We start from the raw sequence: 21,311 nt of genomic DNA on the forward strand, positions 1-21,311 counted from the left end.
ATACCACAAGAACATGTCCTTAACTATGTCCATAACAGCATTATTCATAAAAGCAAGAAGCTGGAAGCAAGCTGGATGCCCCTCAACAAAAGAATGAAAAGAAAATGTTGTATATTTACACATTGTACTACTGCACAGTGATAAAAAATAATGACATCTTGAAATTTTCATGAAAATGGATGGACATAGAAAAAACATATTGATTTATACAACCCAGTCCCAGAAAGACAAATATAGTGTGTACTCACTCTTAAGTGACTTCTACAGGTAAAGCAAATTAAAACCAACCTACAGTCCACGACCCCAGGCAACCTAAACAACAAAGAGGACCCTAAGACAGATATACATGGCTCTGCTTTAGAAGGCGAAAATATAAGATCTTCTGAGTAAATTGGAATCACGGGGGTCATGGTAGAGGGAGGGGGAGAATGGGAGGAGAGTGGGGAAAATGAACAAAGTGCTGATATTATTCCAGACAGCTATGAACACCCAGGTTTTGACAAAGAAAACAAAATTGTACAATGGAAAAAAGAAAGCATCTTTAACAAGTGGTGCTGGCATAACTGGATATCAACACATAGAGGAATGCAAATTGTTCCATATCTATTTTCAAGCACAAAACTCAAGTCCAACTAAATTAAAGACATCAACATAAATCCAGTTAGAACAACCTGATAAAAGATAGAGTAATAAATAGCCTAAAATGCATGGCACATGAGACACATTCCTAAATATAAGGGCATTAGCACAGACACTGAGAGCAACAATTAATAAATGGAGCCTTTGGAAAATTAAAAGCTTCTGTTAGGCAAAGGACATGATCAGTAAGGAAAAATGTCAGTCTACAGAATGGGAAACTATCTTCACCAACCATGTATTTGACAGAGATAATCTCCAAAATAAACATAGATCTCAAGAATACTGTTCTAAAAAAATCAGTTACATATCCAAACAGAATTCTCAAGAGAAAAATCTTAAATGACCAAAAGACATTTAAGGAACTGATCAACATCATTTGTTATTATTTACATCCAAATCAATATCACTCTGAGATACTATCTTACACCTTCCAGAATGGCTAAGATCAAAAAAATAAAGAAAGAAATATTCAAAAATAATAATGTGTATTCCCCCACTTCTTCTATTGTCATTCCATTACCTTCTCTGGATTGCACAGTTGCCTAGAAAATGGCATCCTCAATACAATTGTCTGGTCAGAGTGGTGGTGGCTTTGGGGTTGTGAGGCAGTAGAGAACTCACTGCCTGTGTGCTTAATTAACAAATGATTCATATCTCCACAGTGGAAATGATCATTTATAAACTTTCAATTGATATTATACCAGAAACAACAAAATATTTTCCTTCTTTCCTTTCTCCTTTAATTCTACCATATCTCTATTGCTCATTCTTCATGTACTCTCCTTCTTGGATTTCATTGTTTTCCTTGTGATTTACGATAAGAAGATTAGACTGTAAAACCCCAATTATTTTAGAAATAGTGCTATAAAGGAATTCATGGTTCTATTTGTCTGTAAATGTAATTGATTATTTCATAAGGTAATGCTGAATTTGATTCAATGTCTGGTTAGAATGCATCTAAGAATCTTAACTAAGTTTAAAGAACTTTGAGAATATAGTATATTCATCTATCTACTCAGGACATACATTGCTACTCATGCTCTCCATATAACCCTTTTGTGTCCAGTTAAATTCTTAAAAAAATTATTCACACAATGAATGTAGTTAAGTTTATTATTGCACATGCTTGTTTTCAGAGAATGTTCTAATTAACATCTCACTGTAATATATATATTCAAAACAGAAGGCAGTATGGTTAAATTCTCTTTTTTATTTCTTCTTTAATATGTTAATTTAAGTTTTATAGCTGTTATTTTACTAAGGTGCTTTTTGCTAAATGGTAGTACAATTATTTTTTTCTGTTCATCACAATACTGGCATTTGGCTATGTCTTAAATGTCTCCAAACTTTTCCCAATAGTATATTACCTATTCCTCTTGAGAATGCACATCATAACTAGTCTCAGGGTTCTTAGAAACTAGCTTCATATATATATATATATATATATATATATATATATATATATATATATTAAAAATAATTAGGTCATTAGCTAATTGTTGATAATATAAAACTTGAGAATTGGTATTCCAATCAGTCATGAATGCATGAGGTTCTGTGCCCCAGGGGTGGTAGAGTAAGCAATATAATTAAAATTCTAGATATTTAATAAAATTTTAATTTTTAGATTTATGAGATCATAGAATATACAAAATAGTTTGCATCAACCTGAGACACCTTATCTCATATTCATATCTGGTTAGCATTTTAAAGGTTAAATATGATTCTGGTGTCATATATTAAAATGACATGTATTTATATGGAAACAATTTGTCCTTGTTCTCCACAGTACAACCAAGCACATTCATGTTAGAAATATGGGTTAGGATACATGAAAAATGCTCTATTCGGTATGTAAACACTCATGATCTAGCTATATTATTGGATAGCATTAATTTAGAGGAACTACTATCATATGTTTCAGAACAGAGACCGTGGGAATTTGTGGAAAAAAAGACTCTGAATATCTGTGTCAATAGGGCATGGTTGCAGTGATGCCAAACACAATTTTAAACTAAATTTTTTAGAATATGTTGTGTAGTATGATGAGACAGGCTGAGAATATTCTTTCACTCGTTGTATGATAACACATTGCATTCAATGTTTTGAAAAGCTCAGTTTTATCAATGATTTCATTTTATTTTATTATGTAGAAAGATATTTGTATACTAAAAAGTACTGTATTACCAAAATATATATGCCTATTTTCAACAATATAAAACACAGAACACATTTTTTTGTTTGTTTTTGAGACAGGGTCTCTCTGTAGCTTTGAAGCCTGTCCTATAAATAGCTCTTGTATATCAGGCTGACTTCAAACTCACAGAGATCCACCTGCCTCTGCCTCCTGAGTGCAGGGATGAACGGCATTCCCCATCACGGCCTGGCCTCCGAACACAATTATTAAAACTGAATATTTCTTCCAGAATGATCCTATTATCTATAAACTAGCATTATGAGAAATAAAACATGATTCACAAACACCATTAGTTTTTCTTCTCTTGTCTTGTTCACTTTTCCTCCTGAAGCACGTTTAAGTTTTTCTCCTGCATTCAGAAGGGTTATCTTAAATTGATAGCTAAGAATTCACTTTTTATATGCTATCTACTAATAACTTGTTTTTATGTACAGAATGTGGCTGTTAAGTGAATGGTATTCACCTAGACAAGAACACAATTCTATGCTATTTTCAAGAGGTATAGGTTTACTAAAATGACATTTTTATGAAAGATAATAAGTCCCACATTAGCGTTTTCCAGGAAAATAATATTGCTTCTTTCCTTCATCTCAGAAATGTTTTGAAATTATATTTCATATGGCATAATCTTATGTTATACTCAACTGTTTTATTGGCATTTTTCAGAGTTTCGAACAAATACCTACAAAGCCAACTTAATGGATGAGGAGTCTATTTGGGTTTCCTGTTTTGAGGCATTCCACCCATAATGGCTGAGAGGCATAGTGGAAGAAAACATGAGGACCATGACTCTGATCAGGAAAATGAAAAGGGGAAATACCAATACTCAGCTTTTTATGTAGTTTCTAACTTTAGCCTATGGGATACTGCAACCCACATTAATAGCAAGCTTTTTGCTGAGTTAATTCTCCTTTTAAAAACCCTGCCCCTACACATACCCAAAGGTATATCTCATTAATGTCTGAGGCATTTGCTAATCTAGCAGAGTTGACATTATAAATGAATTCTAAAATAAGTACAGATATTTCATAATGAATTACATAGAAAATTATTTTAGATGTCACTTAATCTGTTCAACTTTGTCATAGCCAGATCATATAAAAGTAAAAAAAAAATGACAAAAAGAACTTCTGGACTTTTATTCATGTTATTTGGCAATAAAGAACGTTTTATGGTTTCTGATATTTTTTGAAGTTTACAGCTTTAAAGATTGAGTCTCAAGATTAAGGACAATTTTTTGATGTTATGATAACTTACTGAATTTTCCCAGAAAAAATGATAAAATTACTTCTGTGGTATAGCATTAATGGAGTCATGAATGATGTCTGTACATTAAGAATATAGATACGCTATCTAGTACTTTTCTTTGTTATGACATATTTTAATTGTACTTTATTTTGGGCATATTTAAGAGTACTTCTGTAACAGGAAGGGTATTGATGTGATAGAAAATGTACCTTCTTAGTGGTAAGCTAGTCTCATTTTCCTTTCTTCTTGTATGCTGCTCACAGGACCCTAACCATGTGAATATTGTAATTGTCTAACTTAAAATAACTAAAGGCAAGTTAGAGGTTCTGTTTCTGTTGCTCCAACTTCCCTTGCTTAATAGCCACTCTCTTCATTCCTGCACCTTCAGTTACACTATAAAATACCCTTTTCAAGGGTGGCTAGTAACTCTGGTAAAAAAAAAAATTCTCTATTGCTATGTTCTCCTTTCTCATATATTTTTTTCTGTGCCTGTTTATACACATGAATGACTTCCTGCATGTTACTTTTTTATTTTGCCTATTATTCTCAACCTCTGTAGTATGAACTCCATTACCTTTATGGTGTCTTGTCTTGATACTTGGTTCAGTTAGGACTACATTGTTCGCCCATTAAGAGCCCCATCATAAAGGCTAGACTAATAGAGAGTCATGTGATATACTTATACAGACTCCACAGTGACTGTTGCCCTAGGAGTCCGTCTTCAGCCTATGGATGGACTCTAGATTTTCATAGAATTGTTTGGTATTTGCTGCTGAACTTTCAAAATGCAGCCTTGTGTCACTCAGAGATCAATCAGTATAAGCTCCTAAATTAATTAGTTATTCATAAATAGTTGGCTTATGATGATCACTTAGAAGTATTAGAGTAGGAGAGGACTGCATTGCTTTATCAACCTTCTGTAACATATTTGAACATAATGAAGTGAAAATCTGATTTGTAATTTAAAAGAGGACCATAGTTGTTCAGTGATGTTTTTGAAGTTTTCAGAATATTTATTCATGACTACAATCTCTTTACTATTTTATTCCTCATTTGTCATCGTTATGTTCAGTTACCCATGGATTTACTATTGATTTATTTGAGAGAAGCAATTTCCTAAGAATGCAGTGCTTAAGTATTTGGGGAACACATAAATTTTATTTCTACTCCATCATATAGAAAGACTTAACCTTAACTATTTTGGGGTTTTGCTATTTTGAACAATTTTTTATTGATGCTAAAAAAGAAATACAAAGTTTGTGTCCTGTTTAACACAACTGCCTCAAAGCTAAAAGCAGAAAGCACTGCCTTCTTATGTAAGCTCTCATGCTGTAAACAGTTACACTTCTGACAGTCAGTTGAGCAGTATATTTCTGACTACATGGGGCTTATTTATGGTTTGGAAGTTTGAAATGACCTATGTGCTGAAGTGTTCACTGACTGTGATTTATCATAGAGGGTCTGGTATAAGTATGTTGAATCAGCTTGCTAAAGCATGAGTTGTGTTTTGTTTATAAGTTAAATTTTTAACAGATCTACATTATATATTAAATATGTCGTCTTTACGCAGAAATAGACATAAAACAGATTAAGAGTTGGATAACCAAAGCAAATTAAAAGATGAATGTGTCCTATGATTCAGGATTAGGCACTCTAATTTCCAGAGTAGCTGTACTGGATAAGTACCATATAAAAAAAGTCAATACTCAATACACATAGATACTTTCCTATCCAACAAAATAAATCTTCCAAATTTGATACTAATATTACCCAAAAAATTAAATTGCTATGAGAAAATAGAACTCAATATTGGATAGCAAAATTTTGCCTTATTTTAAAAAGTTTACTTCGTTGTTAAGTGTAATTTAGTTACTAAAAAGATAAGAAACAAAAGTTATGAAAGAGAAAGCAAGGGCAATGGTAAGAAAATAAGGAAAAGTGAAAGTAAAATATTTGAAGTAGGGAATTGAAAGTGGCTCAGCTGGTAAGGACTCTTTTTGCCAAGCCTAAAGACATGAATTTGATTGCTAGAACCCAAATGATGGAAAGAGAAAAACAGTTAGTTTAGGTTGTCTTCTTATCCTCACATCTGCTTTGTGGCACATGTCTTCTCATCCCCCAAATAAATAAGCTTTCTAAGTTTGGACTGCATAAATTACATTGTATTCTCTTATTTCTTATAATACAATCCCTTCAAAGGGCAAAAATTTTATTTATATGTTATTTTCTTTCAAGTACAATAATTCAGGATGTACATAAAAACATATAAGTATATAAATTCTTAGGGAACACATAGTTACCTTACAAAGTCTGCATAAGATTTTATATATTTTATGCATGGTAATATTATACTTCTGATCTTCTATAAGTAAGATTTAGGCATTATTGTAGTTTTGCTATTACCAGTGTTTCTTTTATTAATCATGATTTTATTACTTACTAAATGGCAACAAAATGCACATGCACACAAGTATAATTTATTTATAATATATTCTGAAGTGTGTAAAAGTAGGGAAAAGGCAATATGGCATAAACTCATGCAAAATACACTAAACATCAAGCCTTTCTTCCTCAGAATTCAGTGTAATTTCTCTGACAAACTGGACAATGTTTTTTCATAAGACTTAATAAATACCAAGCTTGGTAAAATATTATTAATTATAACCTTCCTTTCCATCAAACTTATTCTTCATATCTAGATGCCTTTTGTCCTCATTATCCCATTATCTATCTTGCCAGCCTCAGAAAAATACAATTATACTCGCTACTTCATTTACTTTTGTAGACCTATTGAGATATTACAACATGCCTCATAAGTATGCACAATTATGTCTGTGAAAACAAAAATTCAGGTATACCAACAAATTCCCTCTAAATCAATGAAAGATTCTTTTCTATACCGAAACATTCTGGATGATGACTCACATTTTGTAGACTTTTTAATTGTTGAGTGCTATTAAGTATTAGTGGGGACCATGTAAATATGGGACTCCACTGAAGATGGACACATGGCTAGTGTAGCAGGGTAAGTTTCAGAGACTTGAGAAAGAAAATTCTCTTATTTGACTCTTTGTTAAAGGTTGGGATTTAGGTGAGACAAAGAAGACCTATTACATTTAAGGAGGACATCAGTCTCAATTTGGGTAATTCTGACCTTGTATTTTCGTAAACTTTCTTTTGTAGTTGTTTTGGTTTTGGTTTTGTTTGTTTGTTTGTTTGTTGTTTGGTTTTTCAAGACAGGGTTTCTCTATGCTGTCCTGATTACCATGCTGTCCTATAACCCAGAGATCTGCCTGCTTCTGCCTCCTAAGTGCTGGGATTAAAGGCATGCATGACCACCATCAGAGAACCTTCTTAATATTGGGTCTCTTAGAGCATAAAACCTAATCAAGAATTCATTCAAAGATTTACACCAATTCTGATGGTAGAATAGAAAAAACAATGAAAGATGGTGTGGGTTCTAGTTAGCTTTGACAGTCAACTTGATATAGCACAGGTAATCTCAGGTGTGGGACTGCCAAAATAGGATTGGTTTGTGGGCATGTCTGTGACAGATTGTCTTTAGGGACATCCCACTACATAGAGCACCATTCCCAGGAAGTTGTGGTTAGGCTGTACAAAAAGATAGCTAACCAAGTGGAGAGATGGCTCAGTCATTAAAATGCAATATTTGCTTGCAGAACGAAGGCCCAAGTCCTATTCCCAGTAACCGTGTGAGGTAGCTCACAGCTTTGTGTATATCTAGGATATCCAACACCCTCTTGTAGCCCATCTGGGCAACTAAAATTATGTGTCTGTATCCCCTACACAGGCGAACAGGCGTAAACGTGATTTTAAAAAAGTTAAAGTAAAAAAGCTAGCTAGTCATGATCTTGTGAGCAAGCCAGCAAACAGTCATTGTTCATACTTCCTACTTCAAATTCCTGCTTGTTTTTCTTTTCAGCTTTCCCTTGGTGATCAAAAGCCAGGATAAAATTTTTATTTGTATTTTTGTTTTTTACCACTAAGTTACATTTGATTTGACTGTTTAATATAGAAAAATACATAAAGCTAGAAGAGTATATTTACCTTGAAATAAAAATAAGAGGTTCCTTCTGTAAAATTATTCACATTTTGGTTTTGATTATAGAACTTCATTTTATAAAATATGGAAGAATTCATGATATAGTGCTTGTGAAACAATACTGGGACACTAGTGCTTGAAAACAGTTATTTGGGCATGATTACTTTTTTTAATTTTTAAACTTACTGATTGTGAAATATATTCACTAAAATAATTTAAAGGATGATTGCTTCACTCAATGATATAATATGTAGCTGAAACAAATAATTCAAAAATTGTTTTAGATTGCATAAACTGACACTATTACAATGCTGACAAAGATGATATTTTGAAACATTACATCCTGCAGATTCTTGTTGAGTTATCCTTTACTAGATAATGGATAAACTCATGTAGTACATAGTGGTGGGTTTTGTATTCTTATTAGAACTGTTTACTTTATGACTGACAGAGGGTAAGGGGGGAAAGACATTATTTCATTTTACCCTGTGAATTTTCTGTGGGCTGGGAAGTTCCCTCTCTTCTTAGATACTTCTGTTTGGGTGGATGAAACAGCAATTTATTCACATTGATGGATATCCTTATATTAGAGCTACAGTATTGCCTTCCTTATATTGACTAATAATTGTGAAAGTCAGATACAAAGTATCCTGTGAGGATTTGTATAGGGCTCATAATAATTTCCTCTAGCATTGTCATAATACTCATGCATTTTACATATTACACATAATCAACAGGGATACAGTTTCTGCATTAAAAGCATAATACCGTTTTTATATTAATCTTTATCATCATTAGCTCAGCTTCCAACTTCACACAAACCTAGTGTTACAACAAAGAGGGAACAGTGATGAGAATTGCCTGGATCAGATGAATGCTTAGGCATGTCTGTGAGGTATTTTGCTACTTGATTCTGTGCGTAGTGACATCAGAAGGTTGTCTTGGCTATATAAGAAAGTTAAGCTGAGCAAACTAGTGGGAGCAAGCCAGTCAGTAAGCATTATTCCTTCACAAAATCTGCTTCAGGGTTCTGCTTTGAGTTCCTGCCTAGGTCTCCTGAGTGATTCAGCATAACCTGAAAGATGAAGTAAATTCTTTTCTCCTAAGATGTCATGATGATTTACCACAACAACAGAAAAGCAAACTAGAACTACCCTATATTCTCCAGCAAATCCTCCCCATTTTCTAACAAATTTTACCTTTTGGATGACTTAATTTAGCTTCATTAGTTTCAGTTCATTCATTTATGAAGAAAGGGAAAATATTTTTTTTCATTTTCCTTGTGTTGGATTAATTATATTGTGAAACATTATAATATACTGTCTTTGTGAGGCATTCCCCAGAACCCCTGCAATATTTTCCCTTACAGATACTGTACTACTTCTATGGTGGAGGCAATGGGCATATACAGCAGGTGACAACTAGTATGCAAGAGGCCAAGCAAGTGGAGCCATACTTGGAATGCCCATGGGATCACTGGCTGTAGATATTTGTTTGTCTGTAATTTCTCTTCCGAGTTATTTCATGACTTCCCTGAAAATAGCTTTGGATGTTTTCCCACTTCTTGTGTGTTTCTCTCATGAAAATATTCTTTCTCCTGGGCACTCATATATCTGTAAATGGTCAGGAAGATTAATTTTCAGTAAACTGTATTTTATTTTTACTGTTTTTATTGAGCTATCTATTTTTCTCCATTCCCTTCACTTACTCCCTCCTGCCCTTGGACCCTCTCCCATAATCCCAATGCTCCCAAATTACTTAGAAGATCTTGTCTTTTTCTACTTCCCATGTAGATTAAATTCTTGTTATGTCTATGTTAAAATCCTCTTGGTTGTCCAGGTTCTCTAAGATTGTGAATTGTAGGCTCGTTTTACTTTGCCTTATATCTAAAAGCCAATTATAAGTGAGTACATATTATATTTGCCTTTTGGGGTCTGAGTTACTTCACTCAATATGATGTATAGTAGATCCTTCCATTTGCCTTCAAATTTCAAGATGTCATCATTTCTCTTCATTTGATAGTATTTCATTGTATAAATTTATCACACATTCTATCTATTTTTTGGTTGAGGGACATTTAGATTGTATTCAAATTTTTGCTATGACAAATAATGCTGCTTTGAACTTAGTTGAACACGTCCTTTTGTATGATTGAGCATCCTTTGGGTATATACTCAAAAGTGGTATTGCTGTGTCTTGAGGTAAGTTGTTTCCTAATTTTCTGAAATGTAATAGGCCATGCTTCGTAGATAGAACTATCGTTCTACAAGGGTGTAAGACACTTAAACCCTGATTTGTTCCCTTTTCTCAGACTAACTTAAGAAAATTACAATTTTTCTTCAGTCTAAGTGAAACTGCATATGATTAGCTCATTTTTCCTTCAGAGCAAGTTCAAACTAAACTAAAGAATTTTGAAATTGGATCTTTCATTAAAAACTTTGCATTCATGCACAAGGTCAGAGTCCCAGGTGTTAATCAAGGTTATTTCATTAAAAAAAATAGCCTAAAAATATTCATGACAATTCTTGGTCTACGAAGTCTAGTTGAGAAAAGACTCTCAAAGTTTATCTCATTTGGCACTGTGTGCACACCCTCCAGTCACAATGTTACTCGAAAAAACTTAAAGCTTTTTATTGTCAAGGTAAAGGGATCAGCCCTTATTGGTCAACCAAAGGAATGTGGTTTTGTTCAATGAGATGTAACTCTTGCAATTTATTTATTATTGCCTTAGGCTCTTGTAAAATAAAAAAGTATATTTAGGCTAAAGGAACAGAGAAGCAGACAGAATTGGAACAGAGAAATGAAATAAAGCAGAATGAGAAGCTACAGAGATAGAAATAGAGCAAGCAAAATAATAAGAGAACATGTGTGACTTCATTCCATAACCCCTCAGAATAGAAATTTATTAAATCCCCTTCACTAAGGTGTGACAACATTCATGAACCTTGGGAAATAGTTTTGTGAGCTTGACTCACAAGCTATTGATATTTCTATAATTTGGTAAGGTCATTATAATAGAAAAACACATAGATCCTATTCATACATCTGTTTGGAAATGAATGAATGAAATGAATCTTGCTTAAATGAGCATTTAAATTGTATTTTGATAGATAAAACTTTATTTTCCTTAAAATATAAGAATGTCACTTTTCTGTTGGTTCTTAAAGTTGAAATGTTTTTCTTAACACCATCATTTGCCCAATTGATTCCTGATTCAGTCAAATACAGTTTCTGAATTCAGAATTTAATGATTTAAAGCATCTATACACCTAAGCAATATTTCAGATTTAAATTTCAGGATAAATGAAGCTCTGACCTAGGACATGGTATTAAGTACAAAAAAAAAATCATCAAGTCCATTTATCTGGTGCCAGAAAGCATTAGAGTAATATATATATATATAGAGTATATATATATATATATATAATTTTTGATAATTGTCAAAAAGATCTTGTGCAAGTATTATTCATGCTTATTTGTCAAAAATATTAGCACTAGAAATACTGTTCCTATCTTAGAATTTAACAGTATAACCAGTTTACAATTCTTCCTTTTTAAAGCCTTTTATTTAACACTTCATAGTTTATGCACTGAGAAGCTTCTGTGACATTTGATCAAAGTTTGACTATTTTTTCATAAGGGAGAGATGACATTACTGTCCTGTTATAATGGAGGATAAACAAATAAAAAATTAATTTAGAGATCCTTTTTATGTTCAGGAAATGTACCAATGAGATGAAGCTTTCATGGACCCATCCTTATTTTCCCTTGAGAGTCTGATCATCCTTAAATATACTTTAAAATAAAATATATTAATCTATTTATATATAGAAAATAGAAAATGTGGAGCAAAATTATGATTCACTATCAAAAACAATTGCACCACATAATTTATACATGCCTTTGACTTAGAAAACATAAAATATTTTTCCATGGAACACCTTACTTAGTTCAAACAAAACTGCATTACATAGTGTTTACTATTAAACCCATTAGACCCAGAAGAAGCTGAGAGAAATGGATCATGTGGGACATTTGTATTCATATCTCCTTGACACGTGAACGTGAATTCACACTGAAATTATTATTTCTACAATTCCTGTACTTTCTAAGCAATTAACCAGGAAGATTCTCATTCACTTATTGGCAGTACAGAACAGAGAATTCCTGGAATAGAAAATTGTAAGTAGAATAGAATAATGTATCTTAAAACCTCAAGTGATTCTAATGTTCAAAATATATGCTAATCAATGTTGTTTACAGTTTCTGTCTATTGTGAATAAAGACACAATGACCACAGTTGAGAAACTGTCTTCATGATAAAATGAAGCATCCTTTGGGCATATGCCCACTAGAGGGCATATGCCCTCTACTGGAAAATAGATAAGGAAAATGTGATACATTTACACAATGGCATATTCCCCAGTGCTTACAAAAAAATGACATCATGAAATTTGCTGGTGAATGAATGCAACCAGAATATAATCATCCTAAGTGAGGTGACACAGACCCAGAAAATCAAATATCACATATAAATAAAATTAGTTGTTAAGAAAGTTATAACAGAGCCAGGTGGTGGTAGCATATATCATTAATCTCATCACTCGAGAATCTGAGGTAGGCAGATCTTTCTGTGTCAGGTCAGCCTAGTCTACAAAACTAGTTCCAGGAGAGGCTTCAAAGCTACAGAGAAACCCTGCCTCAAAAGGAATAAAAGAAAGGTAGAAAAGAAAAAGAAAACTATAATCAAGCTACAGTCCACACATACAGGGAAGTTAGGTAAAGAGTCAAGCTTTAGGTGTAAACCTTGGATCTCCCTGGTAAGGAATAAATAGAATATATTTTGCAGGTGGTCTAGGGGACAAGTGTGGATAAGCTGTAGAGGGAGAGTGAATTTTTTTTTCGAGACAGGGTTTTCTGTGGCTTTGGAGCCTGTCCTGGAACTAGCTCTGTAGACCAGGCTGTTCTCAAACTCACAGAGATCCGCCTGCCTCTGCCTCCCGAGTGCTGGGATTAAAGGCGTGCGCCACCACCACCTGGCTAGTGAAAAATTTTTAATTAATGTAAATAAACTAATTATTAATCATATTGTTTGTTTTTATGAATAGCTATAACAGGGTACAGTCCTTCCCAATGTTATAGAGTAATCTATGGATTTATTGTTATATATAATAGAAATTATATATATATATATATATATGTTAGTTATATAACATATCCAATGATGGCTATACAAAATACAGATTGTCCAGTTCTGTAGAGAAAAGAGTAAGTCATAAAGTATAAAACTCCAAACATTTCTAAATCTCAATGTTCTTCAGGTATAATCCATACTTTCCGTTCTTTGCTACATTGACCATACAAAGGGGTAAGTTTTCTTTCTGTGTTCCTCAGTGAGGCAGAAGATATATAACTATTGATGTATTTGTACAATGACAGGTACATTCAAATCTCTCTGTGACTCCCATTTTAACAGTATTTTCTTCTATTTGATGTGTGAACAGTTTTTTTTAAGAGGGAGGATTCTATAGGAAGTATATAAAATAACTTAATGATCATACATGTTTAGGTGATATAACCACAGTCCAGTCCAGTCCAGATCCCCCTGTATCTTGGGCTTCACATTTAATCTACATGATCCTTTATCTGTGAGTCATATAATGCTCAGGGTCTTGGGAGTGCTTTAAACACTGCAATTCCAGACATGGAGAAACTTTTCTACTTGCAACATGAGGAAGGCAGAATCCTAACCCTGATGGCCTATAACATATTAATAACATAAGATAACAACAATCTCTACCTGGAGGAGAGCTCATGTCCCCCTCAAGTGAAGAATGAATGAAAAAAATGTGGAACATTTAAACAAAGAAGTTTTACGCAACAGTGACAAACAATGACATCACGAAATTTGAAGTCAAAATAGGACTGAGGAACACAGAAAGAAGACTTACCCCTTTGTATGGTCAATGCAGCAAAGAATGGAAAGTATGGATTGTACCTGAAGAACATTGAGCTTTAGAAAAGTTTGGAGTTTTACTTTATGACTTACTCTTTTCTCACAACATCCTGAGTGAGGTAATCCAGTTCCCATGACAAACATAGTATGTACTCATTCATAAGTGAATATCAGCTATAAAAAAGATAACCATGCGAGAATCTACATTCCCAGAGAGGCAAGATAACAAGGAGGCCACAAAGGAGGACAGGAATACATGGATTTCCCTGAAAACAGAAAATAGAAGAGATCTTTTGGGTAGACTAGGAGGGGAGTCATGCCAGGATGGGAACATGATGAAAGAGACATCACATTTTGGGATCAGGAAGAAACCTAATTCAAAAGAACCTCCTACAAATCTACACGGATGACCGCAGGTAAGACTCATAGCAATTGTGGAATGGGTACCTTAACTGCTATCTCCTAAAATCAGATTGGTGACCATCCAATTGTCATCAGAGAGCCTTCATCAGTGATTAATGGAAACAGATTCAGAGATCTAAAACCAAGCACTTGGATCTCAGAATCATGTTGAAGAGAAAGATTGTAGGAGACAGGGGCTCAAGGTCATCACAATGAAACCCACATAAACAAGTTACTTGGACTCTGAGGAGCTCATAGACTCTGGACCAACAGCTAGGGAGCATACATGGGAGTGATCTAGGTACTCAACTTATGTACTACAGATGTGTAGCTTGATCTACTTGTGAGACACCTTGTGGCAGAAGCAAGGCATGTTCGTAATGTTTTGTTGAATTCCAAGAAACTGTTCTACATACTGAGTTGCCTTGGCTAGACTTAATACAAGGGGAATAGCTTAGTCCTACCTCACTATCAAAACATGATATCATGCTTTGTTGACACCCTTGGGAGATCTGCCTACTTCTCAACAGAAACAGAAGAGGAGTAGATGGGGGTACAGGGAAGGGAAATGGGAGATTGAATGGGAGGAGAAGAGAGGAAGGAGAAGAATATAAGATAAATGAATAAATTTAATCAATAATAATGGAGAAAAGGTTATTTTTGGTTATTACACAGGAGAAAAAGGCAGAAAGACCCAAGAGACATGAAGGGTCTATAAGTAAATAGAAAATCTTTGTTGTTGTTGTTGTTGTTTTGTTTTATTTTATCAAGACAGAGTTTCTTTGTGTAGTTTTGGAGCCTTTCCTGGATCTCCGTCTGTAGACCCAGCTAGCCTCGAACTCAGAGAGATTTACCTGCCTCTGCCTCCCAAGTGTTGTATTTAAAGGCATGCACAATAAATATCTGGCTGCATATAGAATCTTGCATGTAATTTACAGAGTATATAATGGACAAGTGGGCAATAGAGTCTTATTAAAATTAATATTATTTCTGAGGGAAGATGCTGAAAAACTCATTTTTGCTTTCATAGCTAGAATTTAATTTTCCTATAGATTCTTCTTTGTACATTTCTTGGGTATGATTCAGCACATAAAGACTATAATTTATCATTGCTTGTGTTATTGGATTAAAGTTAATAATAATAGAAAAACTAACATAATTTCAGCTTAAGTTATTATTTAAAGGAGATAATGTACCATACGTATTATAATCAGTATAATTAATAATAATTATATATATATAAAATATATAAATAATAATTTAGTCTTGATGCCTAAATTTGAATGGCATGTAGGATAGAAAATATTTCTTGGAACTTGGTTCAGTCTGTCATATTTTCAGGGAACAAGAAACAAGCACATCTAAGTTTGAAGAGAGTTCTCAAAACCATGTCACATGTTAAATGAGACAAACAACTAATTTTAGCAAATGTTTTAGTTTAGATCAGAACCCAATAATTTACTTTGAACATTTTAATTCAAATTCCTAAAACAAAGAGTTCTCGTAAAGCTCAGTCTTTACTCTCAGCAGCACTCAAAGGACCATGGACATTTCTGAGCTCCCATCTTAGCTACAGAGGGTGAATAGATCCTAGACCCTTGTCAAACACAATCTCTTCATGAAGCTTGCTAATTTATAGAAATACACTTACTCCTTTGGAAATTTCATTGTATGATTTAACATTGATTCTTTCTGTATTTACAATAGTCTTATGAGGTTAGCATCATTTACCTATTTTTATAAAAGTGGAACCAAGGTACTTACTCAAAATCACATTTGGAAGTGTCAGAGTAAATGTACAAACACAGATAACATGCCTCTGAAATTATTGCTTTCACAACTCCTATGCATGCTAAAAAATGAGGCAGAGAATGCTCAGCCAATCATTGGGAATACATAATGAAGAATTCTCTGTTCAGGAAAGAGGGGCTAAGGAATTTTAATCCCTAACCAGCTCTAACATTTAAATAATATATATTTATATATACATATGTATATTAAATACATATGTGCTGGTGTGTGTGTGTATTCAGTATATACGTTATTCACATACACCTTTTGATCAGACACATATACACTATAAAATATTTTTCTGAAGTATAGTGAACACTGTCCTCTTATCAAAGCCCTGAGAACTTAGTCAAATATATTTTTATCATGATATTTTCTCATATTTACCACAAATAACCTAATCAGTGGGAAAATGTTCTTGTTTTGGACCATTATACTGTTAAACTCATCTACAAAATTGGCTGATCATAGCTGCTCCATCATAGATAAATGTCTACTTTTAGGGGTTATAATGCTCAACCATATTGAAAATTGTCCTCTGTAATAAATTCTGAGGTTAACTGTGAAAATCAAGCCTTAAATTATATCCCAGCCTTTGATGCTATCCTTAGAAAAATTACAAATTTAAGTTTATGTATATGAGACCCTTTCTTATTTTAGTATAAATATTTCCTTACAGACTCTATGTATGGCTTTAGTTTTGTAAATGAATCCATACCTGTGTAACAATATGTATTTATTGATATTTTATACGATATTTTATTGATATTTTGTAGGATTTATGTTCTAGTTTGTAATTAAATTTAATCTATTTGCCTGGACCTTACCAATCTCTGCCTTTCTTGAATAAGCAAGGTGTAACAACTCTGTGATGATTCAATTTAGAATATTATGTAAACCATGCCAGAAATAAGAAAAATGTGCAACTCAGAATGAAGATTCTTGGATAAGATATAGGGAAAGTGGATGTTTTTTTTTCCTATTTATTCTTCATCCGAGAGAACTAAATGCAGAGTATGTAATCTATCCATGCATATTCGACTCCAATGTGGACCCGTAAATGACTCACAAATCAGAAAAATCTAATTTGAACATGGTTTGACTAATTCTACTAGTGATCATCACAAATCTTTCAAACTCACATCTGTAGAACATTACGAATGTATGGGCCAAATTTTGTTTGTGTGTTTCAGGCTAAGTACCTTAAAATATGTCAGCATTTTAACTAAGGAAACATTCTGAGCCAAGATGTGAAGGGAATTTTTCTTATCAGATAATTGTACAGTGTTTATATACAAAACTTTCTAGGATAATGCTAACCACTTTGTTTCTAGTACTTTAATTACAGTTCCAGCAAGACAGCGCCATTTTGAATAATTACCCTACTGAGTTCATCCTTCAGAAGGGAGGAAATCTAGTCAAACTAGAAATGAGAATTGCCTCACCACACTTCTTCATCACACATGAATCTAACTGCCTTTTTTTTAAAATTTGTCAACAGCTCAGGAGATGCTTTTCTAGTTTGTAGACAAACACCTGCTCTGTCTGAAACTAACCTGAAGAAATTCAATCACTCTATGAAAAAATTTAATCAAAACATTCAAAAATGCTCTGAAAACATCCAATTACCACAGCCAAAACCAAACTATGGAATATGTAGCTGGTACTAAAATATTTAAAATAATTGTATTGTATTTAAGTAATATTTTTAATGAACTTGATAGATTTTCCCATAGATACCAAAATCCAAAGATGCTTAAGACCTTCTGTGTTTGCATATGACTTGCAAATGTCCTCCCTAAAATCTAAATATTTTCTAGATTATTATGATTACTGATGTAACTTGATTGCCATGTAAATAGTTGTAAGATATATTGTTTATGAGATATAGTCTTTGTATTTGCTGAAAATCTAATTAACATTTTCAAAAATATTATGTCCAATTATAGCCTCAAGCTAAGGATGTTATACTTATAAGTATAACGAGCCGAATTAATGGATTCTTGTTAAATATCATTAACACTTTTCTATTTTTAGTTGAAATGAATTTAAAATTTTTGACATATGACTTCTTTCAAAAATTTTGTTTTTCCATATATAGTTGATTATTGTCCTCTCAAGGTCTGTGAAGAATTTTGATGGGATTTTGATGGGGATTGCATTGAATCTATAGATTGCTTTTGGGAGAATTGCCATTTTTACTATGTTGATCCTCCCAATCCAAGAGCAAGGGAGATCCTTCCATTTTCTGGTATCCTCTTCAATTTCTTTCTTCAAAGACTTAAAGTTCTTGTCAAATAGATCTTTCACTTCCTTGGTCAGAGTTACCCCAAGATATTTTATGCTGTTTGTGGCTATTGTGAAAAGTGATGCTTCTCTGATTTCCCTCTCTGCATCCTTAACCTTAGTGTATAGGAGGGCAACTGATTTTTTTGAGTTGATCTTCTATCCTGCCATATTACTAAAGGTGTTTATCAGCTGTAGGAGTTCTTTTTTTTTTAATATTTATTTATTATTTATTATGTATGCAATAGTCTATCTGTGTGTATGCGGAAGGCCAGAAGAGGGCACCAGACCTCATTACAGATGGTTGTGAGCCACCATGTGGTTGCTGGGAATTGAACTCAGGACCTTTGGAAGAACAGGCAACGCTCTAAACCACTGAGCCATCTCTCCAGCCCCTGTAGGAGTTCTTTTGTAGAGTTTTTGTAATTTAAATTGATTTGTTTAGTGTTACAGCTACTTTCTGAATTATTATAAGAGACATAAAGAGGGATAATTTTATAATGTTGCCAATTTAAAAATGTCAACTGGGCCCTGATAATTTTGCTTTAAATAAAGGTATGAGGAATATTTTTGTTGTTTCTAACAGTAACTAAACATGGTCATAATATAGTTTTGTGGAACACATTCTGTTTGGAAATGATTTGAACATCATGATCTATTTAAGAAAGACTAAAGAAAGTTTAATTCATATGTTAAATAGCATAAAATGATAGATTCTTGGTCAAAACTTGAATTATAATTACTATTTTCACTATTTTTAATGTTCTGACATTTTTATTGTTAATTAGTGGCCTGTATTAGGATACACAGGTGATAACATTTTTATTTATTAATAAGTGACCCATTTAAGATAACTGGGTGGTAACCTTATTTTTAATTGATTAGTGACCCATATTAGGATACACAAGTGGTAACATTTTTATTTATTAATTAGTGACCTATGTTTGGATGCATGGGTGGTAGGTATTCAGAGTATTTCTTTCAGGGTTTAGTTTCTTTCTTCTACCAGGTGCATGGTGGGATCAGATTTACATCATTGTTTGGTGTCATTGCTTTGTGGTATGTGATTTTGCCAGTATCATTTGTGTGCAGGGAAGCAAGGTAAAATGGATTGCGAGAAATTTTGTCACATATAAAGCATAATGATTTTAATAGTTGTACAAGTGAATTAGTATAATATATATTCCTTAATATTTACACACACTTTTTTGTTTTTTTGTTTTCAAGACTGGATTTCTCTGTATCTTTGAAGGTTGTCCTGGAACTCACTCAGGCTAGCTTTGAATTCAGAGAGATCTGTCTGCCTCTGCCTCTGCCTCCTGATTGCTAGGATCAAAGGTGTGTGGCCCTGCCCACCGGCTACACTTTTTTTCTTAAGGAAAATGCAAGTCCCTGGTCCAAACTGAGTCCTGATCCAGTTACATATTTACATATTTCTGTATGCCATAGAGATTCAATCAGAATCCTAAACATTAAAAAGAAATGAGAAATATCTTAAAAAATTTCCTTGAACTAAGCAAATACTCAATAATTTTTAAAAATAGTTTAACTTATTCATGTGAAAAAATCATCAACATAAAATATCTAATATTCGTTCTTGATCTTTCTAGTGAAAAATGTCCTGATTTCTCAGTAACTCTGTTAGTAAACTATGCTACATTTTATGAGGAATATATGCTTAAAACTAGTGAGATTGGAGGAAGATATACAGCTGTTTAGTTTAATTACTGATCTATCCTATTCAGAAATATTTACTAGTGCTGTCTCCCACACTGAGGAACTTAGGACATCTTAAACTATGAAAAGCCTATCACCTGAGAAGAAGATCTAAGAAAAGTGAGCATCAGGCCATGTTCTTGTAATATGCCCTTTAGGTCACTGAATTCTCAAAGGAACATTTGACAAAAAAAATGAAAATTAAAAACAAAATCTGCAGCAATACAACTACCATGAACTCCTGATCATTTGTCTAATAGCATCTCAAATTGAATTTGATTCATGCTCATATTTAACAAAAAAAGGGACATTCTGAAAAGCAAAAAAAAAAATGCAGTTTTATGAAAAGAAGATAGCTAAGAACTTGGATTTGAACTGCTTATAATTGAAACAATGATGTCAAAATATTTCATATTACAAACTGTAATGCTAAGAATGGGTAAAGATACATAAGTATGAATGTAGGCATAATTGATAAGATATCACAAAACTAGCTACTAGAGAATCAACTGAAATGTTTCGACAGAGGAGTAGGTGTTTTCTTCCACAGCATAGATACTGGTAAATTGGGGATACTCTTGTAAATAACTCTACAACTTCTCAACTATGCTCTTGTGGGTAACCGTGATGAAACTTAGTGGATTACAACAATAAAACAAAGCAAAGCATATAAATAAACAAACAAAAAACCCACAGCAAACAACAACCATGAAAGTAGTTGGGGGACTAGCTAGAAAAGCAAAGAATATCAAAGGAAGTAGGAAGAAGGAATTTCTTGAGAGTACTAGATGTGGCTTTGAATATGGTCAAAATTCATTATATACATGAGTGAAAATTTCATACTGAAATTCATCATATCCAATAATTATACACTGGCAAAATCCTTTCAATATTAACTGGTCGAAGAAGTATATCACTTCATCTTTAGTGGGCCATCTTATTCTATTTATGGTAAAAAGAGCTTAATAGCACGTTCCAATAGTGGTAAACCAGGCCTCTAAGATTTAAAACAA

At 33.2% G+C, this 21,311-nt stretch overlaps 1 protein-coding gene across 3 annotated transcripts in view; it reads right to left on the reverse strand.

Moving 5' to 3' along the window:
• Positions 1–21,311, reverse strand: part of Cdh7 (cadherin 7) — a 191,422-nt gene that overhangs the window by 156,467 nt on the left and 13,644 nt on the right. The window lies entirely within an intron of this gene.

This window comes from Microtus oregoni, unplaced genomic scaffold, assembly GCF_018167655.1.
Source record: "Microtus oregoni isolate MIOR12 unplaced genomic scaffold, Mior012 000003F_ref0000135, whole genome shotgun sequence".
Classification (NCBI taxonomy): Eukaryota; Metazoa; Chordata; class Mammalia; order Rodentia; family Cricetidae; genus Microtus; species Microtus oregoni.